This window comes from Macrobrachium nipponense, chromosome 2 (genome assembly GCF_015104395.2).
Source record: "Macrobrachium nipponense isolate FS-2020 chromosome 2, ASM1510439v2, whole genome shotgun sequence".
NCBI lineage: Eukaryota > Metazoa > Arthropoda > Malacostraca > Decapoda > Palaemonidae > Macrobrachium > Macrobrachium nipponense.
The window spans coordinates 146,580,619-146,595,618 of NC_087201.1; positions in this window are offsets into that span (position 1 = coordinate 146,580,619).

Sequence of the window (15,000 nt, forward strand, 5' to 3'; positions counted from 1 at the left end):
CTTTAATATCTAATTCGCTCTACATCAGAATTAATATATTTTCATATATGTTTAACCAAAGGGAATTTTTTTGGCGATAATAGAATTGCCGGCCGACGGCCACGAACCATCGACATCTTCAATTCCAGGACGACAGTGAAGCCTTAGCCCACCCCGCCACAGCAGTCTCAAGAGCTACAAAAAACTGAGTGCGGCAGGTATTTGAGGTGGGAGGCGGCATAAACTTCCCTGGAGCCAGAGTGTTCGAGTAACACCTTAGGAATGCTTACGAATCTTTTTCTTGAGGTGGTATGATTAAAACTGCTGTCTTAAGCAAATCGGAGCCTAGTCCTGTCGCCATGAGAGCTTGGTGTAGAGGTGACTCTGAAACTGGTCTTAAGCAGTTTCGGGGCGTGAACATCGTCAACATTGTTTGTACGTATGTGTGCGCTTTTTCCCCCTACATATTACTGTGCTGCAATGAAGGGAAGACTATTACAGAGAGAGGGCAGGGCCGGGATGGCTTTGCCAACGTATTTGTTGATTAGTGTCAGTGCAACTGTGCTAAAATGGGTGAGTGTTATAATATCTGTTTTGGCCAAAGTGTGGCTGGATTGTATTTGAATATTTATTTCAGAGATGTTCTGCTTATAAGATCTTTGATTATGATCTTGTGCTTACCAGTGTTCTCCTGTCTTCTACCAGGCGTTTCTGGTGGAGGGGAAATGTTCTGGAAGAGCAGAACTATTTTCTGGAGAAAAGTGGGGATTATTCATTGGAGAAATGGTGTACTGACTAATTACTATGTTGACTGTGCCTATCTGTTATGGCTAAACTATTATTGGGGTTAGGTTAATTACCGAGGGTTATCTGAGTTATTTGGACTTTGAGTTAACATTCCATTGCTTTTAAATAAATGCATATTTTTGTGATTCACAACTCTGATTTGATGACCTAGATAATGGAGGGGAGGTATGTCGAGAGAGAGAGGGAGTGCTTTTGTGAAACAAGAGAGAGAGAGAGAGAGAGAGAGAGAGAGAGAGAGAGAGAGTCGTTGCCAGTCTCGAGAGAGAGAAAAAACTGTTGGGTATCAGGAGAGAAAGAGAGAGAGAGAGAGAGAGAGAAAGTATTACCAATTACCAGTTGTCTGCCGCTCTGGCCTATCACTACCAAAATGATAACGAGGTAATGACCATCTCATTATTAGTGGTGGCAAGGGGTGTTTGAATGAAAAAAAGCCTTTTGTGAGATTAGTAGTAGCTATAAGATGCTGTTTTCAGAGAGTCTGGTTGTGGGAATGTGTTAGATTTCAGTTAGTGGGTAACGGGAGTTAAGAATTATTCAGCCGTGGATTTGGTACTGAGAAGACATTTTTGACTAGGATCAGCATATTCATCCGTTGCGAGACACAGTGAGGGAGTCAGTTGCTCAGTTGGACTTCTGAGTGCGCGTTGCCAAGTGCTTTCTTGCTCGTAATACCGAGTCATTCAAGTATGTGTGTATTCGTGTTTTTTTTTTTCTCGCGCTCGGTTTGGCGATCGGGTATTCTCTCATTTGAGGAAGTGAGTGTGACATTATTTTTTTGCCTTTGTGTATTAATCATTTTTTTTAGTTAGGAATCAGTCCACATTACCATTCCTTTTTTTTCCATAGGAGTAGAAAGTAGTATGAGTTTTTTCCTTGGTACATGTTAGAGGAGACGCATTCGTCTTGGTTTTGACACATATGTATACGTGTGAAAGTTTTTCATGCATAAAACTTAGTTCTTGAGGATGCTTGGATTGCATTATTCTGACCTCGGAGACAGAGCGCTCGCTCATGTATCTTTGCTGAGTGACCGAGGGGTAGTGCTCAACGGAAGCTAGTGGTGTCTTTCATGGGGAATGCTTTGACACGGTGGGGGGGGGGGGGTGACCTTCTTTTGTTTTCTTTGTGTCGGGTAATGGGGGTGAGTTTGGCCTTGAATAGGAAAGTTCAATGCCATGAACTCAGCTGATAGCCACTGGGTGATGATGTGACATGCCCGTAGGGTTTCTTTTAGAAAGATCTTTTTTTGTTCTTTCTTTTGGGTATGAGGAAATGAAATGAAATGCATATGAATGTGGTGCAAGTTTTACTTATGCTTTGGAGAATGCTTTTACACAATGTTAGAGGGCATTATTCTAACTGGGGATACAGAGATTATTTTGGGGGATTTGTTTGGGATATGGAGGCTATTTTAAATTGGTGGTGATTGGTGATGATTAGTGGTGATTGGTAATGATATTGGAGTTATGGATGCCTGGTGTTGTAATGAATATTAAGGGTGGTGATGTTTTTTTGTGGGTATGGGAGGTACTAACAACACATTTTCTGTTTTTCTTTTTTTTTTATGAGTTCAGCAGACAATTGCTTGAAGTCTACGTGAGTTACAGATGTTACAGGTGTCACAGGAATAGTCAACATTGCCATTGATTTTTCTTTCCTTTTATTGGACGTTAACCATCGCTGACGTAAGTTTTTTTTTTTATCATGGGCGAATTTCAATTTATTTTTCTCTCCAGTTTGTAAGAATTTTATCTCAGTTCCTGACTTGGAGTCATTGTTCGGGAATGTGTTTATAATATCAGCTATTTGATGCTGCAGAGAGATTTATGAGAGAATTTTTTTGCATTTTTGAATGTATACATAATGGCACTACATCTTTTTTTCTGGATATTTGTGTTCCGGAAATTGTTGGCCTCTTGCACAATTGTGTTTGTTGCAATCTTGCCAGAGATGGGAAACTTGATTGAGTTTCTAGTGGCCTATGCCATAGTGAATATGGGGAAGTCTTTGCTTAGACACTTTTGAATTTGGAGCTTTGTTGTGATGAGTTATGGCACACTGGTGATTTTTTCTAGAATTCCCAGGCAATTTATTTGCTGAGATTTTGCCCTTTCTTAGCAGTATGCTAAACAGAGAGTTTATGGTTTTTACTGTACCATTCAGTTATTTTCCTGGAGAATTGGAGGTATAATTGGAGATATAATATTTTGGCCATGTGATATTTTTTTATTTATTTTGGAGATATTCCATAGTTTAGGCCTATGGTGGTGAGAGCTATGTTTAGTACAATTATTTTTGCAGCCATTTTTGTTGCAAATAGAAACCTTTATGAGGAGACATGGGGCAATATTTTTGAGTGTATCAGCTAGATACTTTGAGTGCATTTTTTGGAGATGGAGCTTATTTTTTTATTATCCTGCTTGGAGTATAATAAACTTTTTTGGAGACTTGTTTTTATTCTACATGGAGGGAAATATTTTTTTATCACCGAATGGGTATTATCATTAATATGGTGATATATTTGGGTGGCATTACTGTGTTGCAGTTTTATGAGTCCCTATGGAGATGTCACATATTTTATATTCACCAGTAGGTTATTTTTGGCAGCAAATAATTGTGAAATTGCAGTTTACCATAGTTTATATCCCAAATAGGTGATTATTTTTTTTTTTTATATATAATTGATTAATGTCATGGGAGAGTTATGTCTTTAAGGACAATTTTTGAGCACCTCAGTCATATCTTGGAGATAATTTTGTGGATTGTGCCTATGTGGTGTTAGACTAGACTAGACATTTCTATACTCCAGTTCGAGCACCTGACGTGTTCGCAGGTGGATTTTTGCTGATAATGCCGTGATGAGTCAGGTTGCTGACTCTTTTCCTCTAGTGTTGATTGCTCAGAGTTTTGCACTATTCTGAGAAATGCTGATTTTGGCATTTCACAGAGATGTATCTACGAAAGGGGATTGTTTCCGGCCGTTTCCAATCGAAGAAAATGTTCTGATGGGAAAATTCCTTCACGATACATATCGCTTCTATGGGGAAAAGTTGGGTTTTGTATAGTATATGTATTGTGTGATGCGGAAAGTTCACTTATTATTATTGTTATTATCTTTTCTTTTTTTTACTTTACCTACGAGATTTGTCGTAATTGTGGTCGAGCTTTAAATAGCATTTTCTTTTTTGATAGGAGATATAATTTGTCGGGGTTTGTGAATTAGATATATGGGTGTTTGCCATTATATCTCATTGAGATTAATTACATGAGCAGTATAAAGGGTTTTTGCTGTTAGATATTGAAGAGTTCTTACTAATTTTGTGGGTTACTGAAATATTAGAGCTTGAGAGAAAATTTTTGGTGATAATATGGGTCTGGGTCTGTTACATGTTTTTTTTCTCGGGCTCATTAGTCTTTTTTTTTTTTTTTTTTTACTCGTGAGAATTAGTGAGTTTGAAATATGATGACAGAAGTCCGTGGAGTTTCTGTAAGTTCTAGGTGAATGTGTGTGCTAATGTGTGAATTTGGAGAATTAAGTTAGAAAATTTGATGTTTTCTTTACAGGGTCATGATAATGACTTATGATTTAGCAATCCTATGGAGTTCCTTCATGAGTTGTAGTTAGAAATTAGTTCAGTGATCATATCAATGGGGTTAATTGGAAGATGTTTAGTCAGTATTTTTGGGAATTTTTGAGGTCATTATTTGACAGTAGTATGTCTAGGGTTAAGTTTTCTTTAATTGACCGATGACATGACTGACATACTGCAACACCATAAACATCGTTCCCCAATGCTAGCAAGACGCCCTTCAGCGATTGCAGACATGTTGCTGATGTTTGCCCACATACGAGAATTTCTACGAGTCTACGGAGTTCTACAGCGCCTTTGGATTACGGGAGTCACCAGTTGTCTTCCGCAGGGAGGCATTTCCCCTTTCTACAGCGTTTTTCACGTGTCTGTACAGCAGCAGACCAATCACATACACGGGAGTGTGAGAAATTTCAAGAAGAAGAGATGATTTTCCGCAACAAATTGTTATTATAGCCCATATGCAAGCTATTGAGATAATGTGTCTGATTGACATTATACTGCCAGAGACATGCAGTTATTTTTTTTCATAGAATTTTATGAGCCGGCCAATGTGTTTTTTTATATGTATAAGCTGTTTTATGTCACCTGTGGCTAGGCTGGTGCTAGCCTAGAGGTGGCCGAGCTATCTGTAACATAAAGAGGGGGATTTACTATGAGATATTTTAAATGATATATAATGTGATATGCTGTGACGTTTCTTAGAATGTAGAGAATCAGTAATTTAACTTCTCGGGAGCCAGAGTGTTTGAGCGACAGCTTAGGAATGCTTACGCATCTTTTTCTTGAGGTGGTATGATTAAAACTGCTGTCTTAAGCAAGTCGGTGCCTAGTCCTGTCGCCATGAGAGCTTGTTGTAGAGGTGACTCTGAAACTGGTCTTAAGCAGTTTCGGGGTGTGAACATCATGAACATATGTGTGCGCTTTTTCCCCTTACATATTAGAGTGTTGTATTGCAATGAAGGGAAGGCTATTACAGAGAGAAGGCAGGGCCGGAATGGCTCTGCCAAAGTTTGTTGATTAGTGTCAGTGCAACTGTGCTGAAATGGGTGAGTGTTATTATATCTGTTTTGGCCAAAGTGTCGGTGTATTGTATTTGATTATTTATTTCGGAGATGTTCTGTTTATATGATCTTTGATTATGATCTTGTGCTTACCAGTGTTCTCCTGTCTTCTAACAGGCGTTTCTGGTGGAGGGGAAATGTTCTGGAAGAGAGGGAACTATTTTCTGGAGAAGAGTGGGGATTATTCATTGGAGAAATGGTGTACCGACTAATTACTGTGTTGACTGTGCCTATTTGTTATGGCTAAACTAATGTTGGTGGTAGATTAACCCTTAAACGCCGAAGCAGTAAAAATCAAAACGTCTCCCGAATGCCGGAGCCGGTTTAGAAGCGGAAAAAATAATTTTGTCAAAAAAACACAGTGCGCTTATTTTTGAAGATTAAGAGTTCATTTTTCGCTCCTTTTTTTGTTATTGCCTGAAGTTTAGTATGCAACCATCAGAAATGAAAAATAATATCATTATCCTATGTAAATAATGCGATATACGGTAGCGAAAAAAGAAAAATCATGCATAATTGTATTAAAATCACGCCGTGCAAAAAACGGTAAAAGCTAACGAGTTTGATTTTTTTTCGTTGTATTTTACACTAAATTGCAATCATTTTGATATAATAATACATTGTAAAACGATAAAAGCACACAGAGAAAATATTATCACAAAATAATGCATGAATTCGTAACGCACGGACATGAACAAATATTTTTTTAAAAAATTCACCATAAATCTAAATATTGTCTTAGAGACTTCCAATTTCTTTCAAAATGAAGAAAAATGATTGAATATTACTATACTGTAAGAGTAATAGCTTACAAATGCAGTTTTCGACCATATCTGACGAGTTAAAGTTGACCAAATGTCAATTTTTTTATAAATATTTTTTTTATATGCAATTATTTCGGAAATAAGAAAAGCTACAACCTTCAAATATTTTGTGTTTTATTCTACATGAAATTGCACACATTTTCATAAATAAAAATCTATGAAATGCCTAATATGAAACGGAGCAAATATTCCGAGAATGGGACGTATGCATTTCAGAGATTTGTGGCTGAGAATCCGCGAGCGGAGAGAAGGAAAGTTTTTTTTTTTAAATTCACCATAAATCTAATATTGTGCTAGAGACTTCGAATTTGTTTCAAGATGAAGATAAATGACTGATATTACTAGACTGTAAGAGTTTTAGCTTACAATTGCGTTTTTCTGACCATTTCGGTAGAGTCAAAGTTGACCAAAACGTGGTTTTTTTTCTATTTATCGTGATTTATATGCAAACATATTTCATAAATGAGAAAAGCTACAACCTTCAATTATTTTCTTTTGTATTCTACATGAAATTGCACACATTTTCATATATAAAACTTTATGTAACGGCTAATTTAAAATGGTGCAAACATTACCATAATCGCACGTATGATTTTTTTCGGAAGAGTTACCGCGCGGACGTAAAGAAAATGTTATTTTTTTCATAAATTCACCATAAATCGAAATACTGTGCTAGAGACTTCCAATTTTTTTTTAAATGAAGGTAAATGCTTGAATATTACTAGAATATAAGCGTTGTAGCTTACAATTGCGTTTTTCGACCATTTCGGTAGAATCAAAGTTGACCAAAGGATGAAAATTTGTCACTTATCATTTTTATATGAAAATATTTCAAAATTGATAAAAGCTACAACCATGGGTTGTTTTTAGTTGTATTGTGCCATGAAATTGCGCACATTTCCATATAAAAACTTTATGTAACGGCTAATTCTAAAATGGTGCAAACATTACCACAATCGCATGTATGATTTTTTTTGGAAGAGTTACGCGCCGACGTAAGGAAAAAGTTTTTTCATAAATTCACCATAAATAGAAATATTGTGCTAGAGACTTTCAATTAGTTGCAAAATTAAGGTAAATGATTGAATATTACTAAAATATAAGAGTTTTAGCTTACAATATTTTTTTTTGACCATTTTGGTAGAGTCAAAGTTGACCAAAGGTTTCAATTTTGGCACTTATCGTTATTTATATAAAAATATCTCAAAAACTGATAAAAGCTACAATCATGAGTATTTTATTGTTGTATTCCACATAGAAATGCGCACATTGTCATATATAATACCCCATGTAATGGTTAATTTAAAATGGTACAAAAATTATGTCAAAGTGACGAAATAATTTCCGAGATGTGTCACAGATACTTTTTAGTGCGGCAAGAAAGAAATTCGCGCTTGCGCGGCTGCGTAACGATTGTAAACAAAACAAACACCTTGATCCGTGAACTCCCAGCATCCCCCAAGGCTCGTGATTCAAAAAGTTTTAGGCTGGTAGGCCTATAAGTATTTTTCCGCGAATTAAAAAAAAAAAAAATTTTGAGTCGACGTATGGTACATCCATTCGGCATTCGGGAGACATTTTGACTCGACGTTTAATACGTCCATTCGCCGTTTAAGGGTTAATTACCGAGGGTTACTTAAGTTATTTGGACTTTGAGTTAACATTCCATTCCTTTCAAATAAATGCGCATTTTTGTGATTCACGACTCTGATTTGATTACCTAGATAATGAAGGGGAGGTATGTCTCTTGATGACCTAGATAATGGAGGGGAGGTATGTCTCTTGGGAAAGAAGAGAGAGAGAGAGTGCTTTTGGGAAACAAGAGAGAGAGAGAGAGAGTTGTTGCCAGTCTCGGGAGAGAGAGAAAAAGCTGTTGGGTATCAGGAGAGAGAGAGAGAGAGAGAGAGAGAGAGAGAGAGAGAGAGAGAGAGAGTATTACCATTTACCAGTTGTCTTCCGCTCTGGCCTATCACTACCAAAACGATAACGAAATAATGACCATCTCATTGTTAGTGGTGGCAAGCGGTGTTTGAACAAAAAAAAGCCTTTTGTGAGGTTAGCAGCAGCTATAAGATGCTGTTTTCAGAGAGTCTGGTTGTGGGAATGTGTTAGATTTCAGTTAGTGGGTAATGGGAGTTAAGAATTGTTCAGTCGTGGATTTTGTACTGAGAAGAAATTTAAGACTAGGGTCAGCATATTCATCCGTCGCGAGACACTGCGAGGGAGTCGGTTGCTCAGTTGGACTTCTGAGTGCGCGTTGCCAAGTGTTTTCTTGCTCGTAATACCGAGTCATTCAAGTATGTGTATTCGTGTGGGTTTTTTTTCGCGCTCGGTTTGGCGGTCGGGTATTCTCTCATTTGAGGAAGTGAGTGTGACATTATTTTTTTGCCTTTGTGTATGAATCATTTTTTTTAGTTAGGAATCAGTCCACATAACCATTCCTTTTTTTCTCATAGGAGTAGAAAGTAGTGTGCTTTTTTCCTTGGTACATGTTAAAGGAGACACATTCGTCTTGGTTTTGACACATATGTACATATGTATTCATGTGAAAGTTTTTCATACATACAACTTAGTTCTTGGGGATGCTTGGATTGCATTTTTCTGGCCTTAGAGACAGAGCACTCGCTCATATATACGCACTCAGCACAATTTTTGCTGAGTGACTGAGGGGTAGTGCCCAAGGGAGGCTAGTGGTGTCTTTCATGGGGGAATTCTTGAGGGGGGCGGTTGAATTTTTTTTTTCTTTGTGTCGGGGTAATGGGGGTGAGTTTGGCCTTGAATAGGAAAGTTCAATGCCATGAACTCAGCTGATAGCCACTGGGTGATGATGTGACATGCCCTCGTAGGGTTTCTTTTAGAAAGATTTTTTGTTTCTTTCTTTTGGGTATGAGGAAATGAAATAAAATGCATATGAATGTGGTGCAAGTTTTACTTATGCTTTGGAGAATGCTTTTACACAATGTTAGAGGGCATTATTCTAACTGGGGATACAGAGATTATTTTTGGGGATTTGTTTGGGATATGGAGGCTATTTTAAATTGGTGGTGATTGGTGATGATTGGTGATTATTGGTGGTGATTGGTAATGATATTGGAGTTATAGGTGCCTGGTGTGGCAATGGTGATGAGTACTGGGGAATGGCAATATTAATGCCCATACTGGTGATATTTTACGGAGATGTTTACGGAAGAATTACTATGGAGAATTATTATTACGGGGATGGATATTTAAGGAGAATTACTATGGAGGATTATTATCATTACTGGAGATATTTTTGGGGGATTCTGTTAGAGTTCATGGTAATAATTTTTGTGGAATGTGCCAATGATTTTATGGGTGGTGATATCAATTTCTGGTGAATTTTGGTGAATTTGATGATATACTGATAGTTCCTGATTCTGATACTTAATACTGGTGAATGGGCGAGTACTAATATTTGGTGATACTACTGATACTGGCGAGTTCTGATACTGGTGTTATTTTTTTTATACTAACATTGGTGTTGTAATGAATATAAAGGGTGGTGATGTTTTTTTGAGGATATGGGAGGTACTAACAACACATTTTTTTTCTTTTTTTTATGAGTTCAGCAGATAATTGCTTGAAGTCTATGTGAAATACAGATGTTACAGGTGTCACAGGAATAATAATCAGTGCCATTGATTTTTCTTTCCTTTTTTTTTGGACGTTAGCCATCACTGGTGTAAGTTTTTTTTATCATGGGCAAATTTGAATTTATTTTTCTCTCCAGTTTGTGAGAATTTTTTATATCTCAGTTCGTGACTTGGAGCCATTGTTCGGGAATGTGTTTATAATTTCAGCTGTTTGATGCTGCAGAGAGATTTATGAGAGAATTTTTTGCATTTTTGAATGTATACATAATGGCACTACATCTTTTTTTTCTGGATATTTGTGTTCTGGAAATTGTTGGACTCTTGCACAATTGTGTATGCTGCAATCTTGCCAGAGATAGGAATCTTAATTAAGTTTCTAGTGGCCTATGCCATAGTGAATATGGGGAAGTCTTTTCTTACACACTTTTGAATTTGGAGCTTTGTTGTGATGAGTTATGGCACACTGGTGATTTTTTCTAGAATTTCTCGGGCAATTTTATTTGCTGAGTTTTGCCCTTTCTTAGCAGTTATGCTAAACAGAGAGTTTATAGTTTTTACTGTAACATTCAGTTATTTTCCTGGAGAATTGGAAATATAATTGGAGATATAATATTTAGACCATGTGATATTTTTCATTTTTATTTTTTATGATATTCCATAATTTAGGCCTATGGTAGTGAGTGAGAGCTATGTTTAGTTCAATAATTTTTGCAGCCTTGGGGCAATATTTTTGAGTGTATCAGCTAGATGCTTTAAGTGCATTTTTTGGAGATGGAGTTTCATTTTTTATTATCCTGCTTGGAGTGTAATAATCTTTTTTGGAGACTTGTTTTTATTCCACATGGGATTATTAATTAATTGGAGGGAAATATTTTTATCACCGAAGTGGTATTATTATTAATATGGTGATTTATTTGGGTGGCATTACTGTGTTGCAGTTTTATGAGTCCCTATGGAGATGTCTCATTTTTTACATTCACCAGTGGGATATTTTTGGCGGTATATAATTGTGAAATTTTGGTTTACCGTAGTTTATATCCCAAATACGTGGTAATTTGTTTTATATAATTGAGTAATGTCATGGGAGAGTTATGTCTTTAAGGACAATTTTTGAGCTCCTTAGTTATATCCTGGAGATAATTTTGTGGAATGTGCTTATGTGGTGTCAGTATAGAATTTTTTGGGGAGAATCATGGGTTTCCGAAGTTGCAAGTCTGACTAGACATTTCTATACTGCAGTTCGAGCACCTGACGGGTTCGCAGGTGGGTTTTTGTTGATAATGCTGTGATGAGTCCGGTTGCTGACTCTTTTTCCTCTAGTGTTGATTGCTCAGAGTTTTGCACTATTCTGATGATATGACTGACATACTGCAACACCATAAACATCGTTCCTGTAATGGCAATTGCTTCATAGCAAAGAAAGATAAAGGAAAGGAAAACACATTTTTGAGAAATTCGGCAGCAAGGGGGGCTTTCGCGTGTGTGTTGCAAGCGCCTGTTCTCATGATGGTTCTAGAATCGGCAGGAGTTTGTGGTACTTCACAGGCGCCGAAGTGTCATGAGAAATGCAGCGATTTCTGATGCAATAATTCGTCGAGAAACTTCTAAATTATTCCCGTCATCTCGGGAGTCTGTGACGTTTGCCATAGGCCCCGCCCACAGGATGCCTTATAAATATGACTAACGAAGTAGGAGGGAGCAGAGATCATCAGTTAGTCACAGAGTAAGAGTTCATCAGTAAGAGCCACAGATCAGATTATCAGTGAGAGCTTAGCAGCAGAGATCAGAGATAATTAGAGAGTGATAAGAGAAGAAGGAACCTACAAAGGATCACAAAGGAAAAGTCACTCGAGAGAATTTGGTCGAATTCTGGTCAAGTCGTCATCAGGAGTGGACGACCGAGGCATTTTGACGTAGAGCAAGACTTCAGATTAGAAACGTTCTGCAAGAGGTTTAGAGAAGTTCCTGCCCTTCGAGTATCAAGAATAGACATTATTTTCTGCAATACAGAGTCAAGAAGACATCTGCAATTGCAGTTCTCCCTTTATGAAGCCTTCACTTCGAGTCGCAAAACTGGCCAGCAGGTATTTGAATTACCTAACTTCTTCCCCAAGTTCACGCATTGTAAGAGTTTGCCTTTTTTATGTAAATAGGAGATACCATTATGCATTTATCTTTGTTAGTAAGCTTGTAAATAAACCTATCTTGTGTTAGTATTTTTTTCTATATTCGTATCCCCAGTTTCAACTGTTGGTGTTGGATTCTTTTTGTTTATAATAATATCAAACCTGAAGCGGACCTCTTTCTCGGTTCGTAACATTGTGGCGACCTTGCTTAGAATATATCCAGCATTAACAGTTTGAAACAGGGAGAATATAGAAAGAACCAGGATGAGTGAGATGGTGAAAGAGTTTATCGAGTTCGGTAAGCTACTAGGTCTAGAGGGGAATGATCTCCGTGAGTATGTTGAGAAGAAAGAAAGAGAAAAGTATGAGAGAGATGAAAGAGCGGCTGAGAGAGAAGTGATAAAAATTCAGCAAGGGAAAGAGAGAGAAGCAATGAAAATCCAGCAAGAGAGAGAAATGTTGGTAATGCAGCAGGAAGAAAGAGAGAAAGAGCGTATGCATGAATTAGAAATTGCTCCGTTAAGGGAAAGTACTCGTAACAGTCGGACAGGCGGGAACGAAAACGAAGCTGATACGTTAGGTATGAGTGCAGTGCTGAAATTAGTAGCAAAGTTTGATGAGGAAGATGTAACAAAATATTTCATGTGTTTTGAGAAGTTAATGGAAAGAGTAGGTTCTCCTAAAGAAATGTGGACTATATATTTACAGTCAGTTTTGAGTGGTAGGGCGCTTACTGTGTATAATTGCATGTCTAGGGAGGAATGTGATAATTATGATATCGTGAAAAAAACTGTTCTTTAGCGCGTATAGGCTAGTACCGGAGGCGTACCGTAAGAAATTTAGAAATTTGAGAAATGATGAAAATATTACATATGTAGAATACGGTAAGAAGTTAGAAAGGCTGTTTTTTTATTAGTTAACTTCTGCTAAAGTTGAGGATTTTGATAGTTTGAAGAACTTAGTGTTGTTAGAAAACTTCAAAGATAACGTATCCCCTGAGATTAAGCTTTATATAGAAGATATTCGAGAAGTATCTTTTGCAGGAGCAACTAGGTTAGCTAACGAATAGTATAGTCTAATTCATAATTTGAGTGTTAGTAAGAAACGAAATGATCCTTCGTCTGGTAGAGTACAAAGCAGTAAAGGTTTCAGTCCTAGTTATAGCAATGCGAGTAAAAGTGACTATTCCTGTTATACATGCGGAAAACCAGGTCATATGTCTAAGGTTTGTAAGAGTAAAATGGCATCTAGCGGCTCAGAATTAACTTGTTTCCAATGTAATGGGAAAGGGCATTTAGCAAGAAATTGTGCAGTAGAAAGGAAGAACGGTAAGAAACCAGTGTCTCTAGTTAACCTTTCATCAAGTAGGAATGATGTGATGAGAGAAACTAGGAAAATTTTTGGTGAATTTCTGTCAGAAGGCGTAGTTTCCTCTCTTGGAGGAGTGTGTTGGAGAGAAGTAGTCTTGCTTCGAGACACAGGACCAGCTGTCTCACTGAATAGTCGAGAGAGTGTGCCAAACAGGGCAGAAATCAATTTGGAAGAAAAAGTCATGTTAGGTGGAATTCCTAACACTTGTGTTCTTTGTCCTTTGTTGAAGTTGAACTTAGAAACTCAGGTAGTGTCAGGAGAAGTGAAACTTGCAGTAGTTGACAGTTTGCCCATTGATGGCGTTGACATTATTGTCGGTAATGACTCAGCTTTATCCAAGAATGTGAATCCTGTTGTGAGGGATATCCAGTGTCTGAAATGGTAGTAACTAGGTCTGGAATAGATACAGACATGCGCTACGGTTATAATTTCTTTGTGGATTCGAACGAGAGTGAGTTTGTGGATTCGAACGAGAGTGAGTTCGTGGATTCGAACGAGAGTGTGTTCGTGGATTCGAACGAGTGTGAGTTCGTGGATTCAAACGAGAGTGAGTTCTTGGATTCGAACGAGTGTGATAGAGGTGGCGAGGTTGATCTTGGCATGAGTGTGGCTGAGAAACCAGACTCTATTGTTGACAGTGATGGCCAACCGGAAAGTGTAGTTGTCGAGGGTAACATAGTAAATGTACTGGTATCTAGTACTAGTTACGGTGATGAATTAGGCAATAACATTTTGAATAAGGATGAGCTAGTCAAGTCGCAGAGAGAGAATGAGACATTAGCCCGAATTTTTGAGTGTGAGCTGGATGATGATCTCGATGATGTGTGTGAGAAAACTTTTTGTTTAAAGGACGAAGTTTTGTGTTGTTATGTTCGTCCTAAGTCAGGTAGTAAAGAGGAAATCACAGAACAATTAGTAGTTCCTAGGAAGCTTCGTGAACTAGTTTTGAAGTTAGCACACGATGAGCAAGGACATTTTGGAGTAAATAAAACTTTCAAGTGTATTAGTAGGGCGTACTTTTGGCCTAAAATGAGAAGTGACATAAAGAGGTATGTTTTAAGCTGTCATGAATATCAAATTGCCGGGAAACCGAATCAAGTAACTCCCAGACCTCCGTTGTGTAATATTCCTTCATTAAGCGAATCTTTTGAAAATGTATTTATCAATATGGTCGGACCTTTGTCTGGAAGTAAGGGTAGAGAAGATTACATAACTAATCTTAAGTATTATAAAAACAATTTAAGAGATGGTTGGCGACTAGCGAAGGAGAACAGGAGTAAAGGGGAAACTAAACGGAAACGTGATCTTAGAGTGAAAGAGACAAATTTCTGTGTAAGAGATAAAGTTTTAGTACTAGTCCAGAAAGAAGGTCCCTATTTACCTTATAAGTTCGAAGGTCCTTTTTCAGTGTTAGAGGAGAGGGGAAATATACCATATAGAATTACTATGGGTAAGAGTAGAGCAAAGTCAATGAATGTAAATTTGCTTCGGTGACAGTTACAGAGAGAAATTAATTTTGAGAAAACGCAAGAGGTGTTTTAGCATTTCAAAGTTTTAATCAGAGTTCAGAAATCGGAAAAAGTAAGAGGAAAGGATAATGTGATAGCTAATAGAGCCTTTCTAGA